The sequence below is a fragment of the Chinchilla lanigera genome, unplaced genomic scaffold, assembly GCF_000276665.1.
Source record: "Chinchilla lanigera isolate Chin_1 unplaced genomic scaffold, ChiLan1.0 scaffold00023, whole genome shotgun sequence".
Classification (NCBI taxonomy): domain Eukaryota; kingdom Metazoa; phylum Chordata; class Mammalia; order Rodentia; family Chinchillidae; genus Chinchilla; species Chinchilla lanigera.
In genome coordinates, this window is record NW_004955424.1 from 27,997,400 (window position 1) to 28,004,090 (window position 6,691).

At 44.0% G+C, this 6,691-nt stretch overlaps 1 pseudogene; it reads right to left on the reverse strand.

The window, feature by feature from the left end:
• LOC102003672 overlaps nt 1-6,461 on the reverse strand; it is a 7,545-nt pseudogene extending 1,084 nt beyond the window's left edge.
• Nucleotides 6,462-6,691: the final 230 nt, after the last annotated feature.

Sequence of the window (6,691 nt, forward strand, 5' to 3'; positions counted from 1 at the left end):
CTGAGCTAAATCCCCAGCCCTGTTTCTTTATATTCTTATCATCTGAAAATGCATTCCTACATTACACAGTAGTTTTGCTGTTTTGGGCCTTTATTCTAGATGGAGTTACCAAGTGTACACTTCTTTGTGCCTGGTTTCTTTTGTTCAACATCTTATCTGTGAGCTTTCAGTACATTTTCAACATAACAGGTCTTGCCTTTTTAGAGCTACCCATGCCCTCATTGTTTAGATCCACAGCAACACTTCAGAGAAGTATGGATGTTCCTGTAAAATTATAGTAAATTAAAGTTAATTTGGTTAATGAGGACTTCATTGTGTTCCTCAAGCCAGCCATTTTCCCCGGGAAGTTGCTGAGTCAGGACTGGGAACCAGGCTCCTAGGCTCCAGTGGTGTCTTCTTTGTGCTCTTCTCTGAGGTGGGAGGGTCAGGAGGTCCTTTGGGAGTGGGTGTTTGCTGAAGAAAATGCTCAGAGTTTTGAGCTCCCAGAACCATCCAAATTCAACATTCAACTAGTGTGCAGCCTTGAATCAGGTCTGGGATGAGTCAGGAGTATTTTCAAATAACATATCTTTCTGATACTAATTTCATTAAAGTTTTCTGATATATCACACAAGAAACAACTATATGTAAAGCAGAGTGCCACAAAGTATAGAAGAGATAAACGTCTCAGGAACAGTTACTGTTAGTCTTCCCCTCAGCTTTTTCTTCCCCTTTGAGTCAAACAAACCTGAGTTCTGATCCTGGTTCTGTTGCTCGCTAACCATGTGATGATAAGCTCATCCTCATCTTAAAAATGGAGATTCTAACAATAGAACATACTGCATGAAGCTATTTTGATGATTCATTAAGAAATGCTTGAAGAACACTTAGCATAACATCTGACTAATAACAGTAAGTAAATGCTTCAGTGTTGCCAGGTACTACAATGCTATATGATTGATTTTATTGTTATCATCAATTTATATGAGGGAAACTGAGGCTCAGAGAGGTTAAGAAACTTGCCCAAGATCTTATGGCTACTACTCGGTGAAGGCAGGGTAATGCCCTAACCATCCTGTGGTATACTTCAGGACTGTGAGCTATTTTCATCAACTTTACATCCAGGCTTTGGTATTTGGATGCGCTTCTCGCATTGTCTGTTTCTAACCTCTCATGTGGCTTCTAGCATAGCCAGGGTCCTACCAGCTGCTGTGATCCCAGGTCAGCCTGATGCAGCTGTTAGAAACGAGGCTGTTCTGGGGGCATAAAGACAGTCCCACCTCCTTATCATGTGATCTTCTTTTGGGTTTCCTTTTCAATAGGAGCTGGTGGTCATGATGCTAGCCATGTTGGATGTACCCAGAGGGTCTTAGCTCACTTTTGTTTTTTACAAAACACTTCATGATGCCATTTCAGAGACCGAGAGGCACAGCATAGAAATTTCTCTCACCACCCAGTTCAGCTGTTTAGGGGCCACATGCAGAAGTAATATCAACATATTACATTTTTGGAGAGGGCGCTGTCCAAGAACATTCCCAGGTGCAGACAGACTATTAGGCATGAGATTCTTTAGTCTTCTGATCCCAGGCTGGTCTGTTGTGGTCCCCAGTCATTTTGGACCAGGAATTACCTCTCCTTCACCTTCCTACAAGGCTACAAGGGTGGTAAGTTCTCCTGCCATAGCAGTCACTGGGGAGATGGAGGAAGGAGCAGATGGAGGAAAACCAGGCTGCTACACAAGTTTGCTTGTGTTGGGATGCCTGGGTCCTATAGGGCAGTGGGGAGAAGTCACCACATAACATCCATAAGGTTGTTCTGTAATATTGTTCAGCCAGAACAAGGGCCAGTGCAGCATCTTCTCCTCCTCAGAGCAGTAGCTGCCACCCCCTCTCTTCTTCCTGCTGCAGACAGACTGACAGACGCTTTATGGAGGAGGACGGAGCATCTGGGGTGCCACTGCCTGGCCTGAGACTTTAATCTTTTCTTTGTGAATGTTGCTGCAGCTTGAGTCAGTTCCACCCTGGCCCAGACACACCTGTGACTATAGAAACCACCAGACTAGGGGCCCTGAGGGGTCATAGATAGTTTCTTTTCTGTAGGTTTCCTCTGATGAAGAAGAGAAAAAAAAGGAAAAGTTCTTTCCGCGATGGCCTCTTTGTTTTTCTAGGGAGAGCACAGGACGTGGCCTTTCTCTGTCAGGGTCTAGGCTCCCTCCTCCACACGCCAGTCTTGGTGCTGTGTCTGGGCCCCAGATTCCCAGGACGGCCAGGGCCTGTGCTCTATCTATGCCACCTCTGAGCTCCTGACCACCTTGGCTCAGGCCATGGTTTTCTTGTTCTCAGGTGTCCAGCAACCAATTTTCCCATCTTCGCAGCTGTCAGACTCTTGCCACTTCTGCTTGCTTTCAGTTATTTTATTTCTGCACAATCTCCAGTTGAAAATTAGCAGAGGAAATAAAGCAAGGAAGCCAGAGTCATGAGCAGCTCTGCTGAACTCTGCAGCAGAGAAGTTTGATTCTGTCATCAAGTGAGAGTTGAGGATTATCTGTTGTCCTTGCCATTTCAGCCACATTTATTCTGTTGTAGATGTGCAGGCTTCTCCCTGAACCTTCAGCATTTATCCGTTTGGAAATCTCTTTCATAACAACAGCACTAGCTGCAAGGCTGGGCTGGAGCCAGTGACAGCTTGGATGCAGGCAACTGCAGGGTCAGGCTCCCGAAGAGCTCTGGGAGCCAGTGCAGATGCCGTGAGGCAACCTGGCTCCATGCTTGCTGGTGGGGCCCTGTCTGGGGAAATACTGCTCTATATAAAGCTCAGAGGTCAATCTGAGGGTTCTTATTCCTTCTTTTGGCCGTGCTTAGATTTAGAACAACACTAGTGCAGAAAGTGCAGCTTTTCTAAAGCCAGTCATGTTGAAATGGCTGGGAGCCTAGACTATCCCCTTCTCCCGGTCTGGTCTGGGCTCAAATCTTGCTTAGTCACAACTTGACTTTGGTTCTGTGACCCCTGGTTTCCTCATGCAGAGTGAGGGTTTTACTGTCTACCATCCAGGGTTGCTATGGGAGGTAAGTGAGGCAACATATACCAAGCATTTAGCAAATAACAAGCATTCTGTAAACAAAATCTTGTTAATGTCATTTGCTACCATTGCCATAGTCATTCATCACCATCACTGCCCTACGGACAAGCTCATAAGTGGGGCCAGGAACAGCCCTCGGCAGACACACCCACAAGGGAGCCCCTTATGCCTCTGAGCTCTTCACAGCGCCAAGGCACACTCTTCCGCTTTCAGTAGCATTTAACTGGGAGGCACAGCTCCAGTGCTGCTCCTTTTGAGCATCACAGTGGAGCAGGGTCCCCAGAGACTCATTACAATCAGCTGCTCTAGTAGTCAAAGCAGGTCTGAGAGCTGTGTGTGTCCACAACGCTAGATTTTCTTATGCTGAGTCATACTGCAGGGCCTGAGGGTGATCCAGTCACCAAGGCAGCAGCCAAGGGCTAAGTGACCATGCTGCACAGAATGTCCTTTGAGGGATGGCAGTGACTATCCATTTAATGTTAGGATGAAGGAAGGAAGAAAGGGTGAGTGATAACATTCGTTAAACACTTACCATCTACTTGCCCCCTATAATCCAGCTTTATTTTGTTAAGTCCTAGCCCAGCTGCCCAGTGGAGACTGCCTCCCTAGAGCAACCCCAGACACCCTCCTTCACGGTTCCTTGGGAGCAGTCTGTCTCTCCCTGGGGGATGGGAGGTGGCTGTGGAACAGAAAGCCATTTTCTTGTGCTTAGGGGGGTACAATCCTGCCCTCTGCTCCCCGACAAATACACTTTAGTTGAATTTATGGAAGGATTTATTTCTGCCCAAGCTTGAGTGAAGTGTTGCAAAAGGAAGTGATTCATAATAAAGACTATGCTAGAAGATCTGTTTCCATAGGTGCTGTGGATATTTAGTTGTTTCTGTTAATACCACTGTCTATTTGGGCCTAGGACACAAGGATGGCTTTGGAAAAGGCTTCTTCTTTTACATTATCCCAGGACTTATTTTGTCTTAGGATCTTGGAAGGGTAGAGTTAAAGCCAAGTATTCCCCTCCCCTCATTTCCATGTTCCCTCATAAATTATTAGGAAATAATTCAGGAAAACAAAATTTTGGAAAATAAAAGGCAACTTTGCAGCTAGCAAATTTTCCAGGTTAGCAGGAAAGGGAGTAAAAAGAGAATTGAGTTTTTTGAATGTTTGCATCTGTCCTGATTTGAGATTATTTTTTAATTTTATTTCTGGAGTGAACATCTTTGGCATTTATTTAAAGAATTAGACAAATAAAAAAGTTTCCAAATGGATGTATCTGCCTCCTAAAATAGATCAACACTGGTCTGCATTATTGATAAATAATCAGGAAATGCTGTCTGGGAGCATTTGTTTTCTTCATCAGCAATAATTTTTTGAGCCTTCATTGGCTTTGCTGTGTCACAAGATTTTCCTGACTGTTCTGTTTGTTTTGATGTTATTGCAATCTTGGGAAAATCTCTAATATCATAAGAAAATCGGAAGTAGGAAGAGACTCTCAGAGGTCATCTGCCCTGTGACTCTGCTTCTTTTGCGACCATAACTGTACTTTCTACCGATGAGAAAGACTCTTTGCAATTGAGACTGCAGGCACTACTTCACATCCCTCCCTTTTATTTTCTTTTACCACTTATGAGTAGTAAATGAGAGACAGACGGTTGTTCTCCAGGGAATAAAGGCTACACCCCCAGAGTCTAAGATTTTACCTGGGCGCCTGTTCCCGCTCCTCTTTCGCTGGCTGAGTGGGCCTTATTTTCAGATACTGGGAGGCTATTTGCTCTCTGCCTGCAGATGCCGTGTGCTTCGGCACGCTCAGCCCGGCCTTGGCTCTAAGTCTTCAGTTGTGTGCTGCTGTTTCTGGACAAACTGCTGGAGCATGGTAAAAGCCCCTCACACATGCACATAACTGTAAAAATGGCCATCTTGCTCAAGTTCTTCCTCTCTTAAAAGATGCTTTGGCAGAGTTGTTAGGGACTAGCAAGTGAATATTTGTGATATTTTCAGAGGGCAGAAATTCCAGGAATAAAAATTCTTACTGAGCTGTGTGGTCTTTTTGCTATTCCAGGATCACCTCGTTACATAATACCAAAGCTGTTGGTTATTCTGTACAGGGGAACAAATGTGAGTTATTTGGTTTTGGAAGCTCAATTAATAGCAGAAGTGGTCAGTAGAACAGAAGTGTTTGAGTCACCCTGTGCAGTCATTATCAGTGTTGACATTTTTGTAACTTTGCATCTATTATTGAAGGTCTCAAGCTGTTCGGTGACTTTCTCCCATGTCGGCCTGCACTTGTAGGGCTTTTCATTAGACATTTAGTGCTTTTTAATGAAATTTAACATGCTTTTAGTATATAGATTTTTTTTCTTGATTTCAGGAGCTCATGATTTACCAATCTTATAGGAGTTGTGACTAAAATACTTTTTAAAGTATTTAAATATAATTGCTCAATCCATAGTTGTAAGCAACTTCACATCTCATAATTCTGAAATTGTACTTGGAGCAGTAGCCAGCGGAGCCTGCTTTTAGTCTGAAACAGCTTCTAGTATTGACTTCTCCTTGTCATGGAGTTTTCTTAGAAACATGTCCTTCTCAGCTCCTGGAATTGTTTACTGAGGAATATAACTATTTATGTTCCTATAAAATCTCCAACCTTACTGTCTTCTAGCATTCTAGTCATAGAAGGTTGTCAATTACTTATTTCTTTGAAGAATACAGGGCAATATGAGATAAAGGTAAGGACAGAGGAAGATCGGGTGGTTCATTATGTCTAAATCTAATGTGGACAACTTTTATTAGCAACTTCATTTCTAACTCCAGTGTGGTCGGCTTCTCCCTTTCCTCCACTATAGCTGCTCTTACTTGTTCCTCTCCCTCAAACTACTGATAATAGCAAAAACAAAAACAAAAACCACCCACTCACAGCTACCAAGGGGCTTCATCCTTAATCAGTTCTTGGTTCTCAATACCTCATTCGCCCTACGTGGAATTCCTGGCCCACAGTCCATGCTGAAGCCCTTTGTTCTGTTCCCTCTACTGCCTGGCAGGAGACACACCAAGGTTACTAAGTAGTTCTCTCTAGTTCAGAATGCAAGGACAACTGAAGTGGGCTGATTTTAGAAAAGGCTTAATCACCACTATATCCATATTGAAGTGAGTTTAGCATGCTAAGAACAGTACATTTTAAATTAAAGCCCAGTCTTAGGTTAGCTGAGGGCACAATGAGTTTGTCCAGAAACTAGTATATATTTGCCTATACAACTGCAGCCTCTCTTGAGTCATGCAGTGTTTCACAATCTCTGTGATTATAATCGACTAACAGTGAGAAATCCTGTCTTGGGATTCCTGTTTATCCAGGGAGTGGCACAGACGTTCCTGATGCTCACAGATATGAAAGCACTGGATACCCAGAAAACCCTTTATCACCCAGTGCCTGACTGACATCTTTGTCACTTTTGTATCTGCGTAGCCCGAAGTGTGTGATGTTGTTCTATAAATACCGGCTTTGTTGTTCACATAAGAGCTGCTTTGGATTCTTGGCCCCCACCAAATCCCCCAGATGCACAAGGCAGGAGACCCATCCTGGCCGTGAGGTTTCATTTGTTCTGGGTCTGTGAAAGGGAGCAGGGGCGTGGCTGGGGGTGGGAA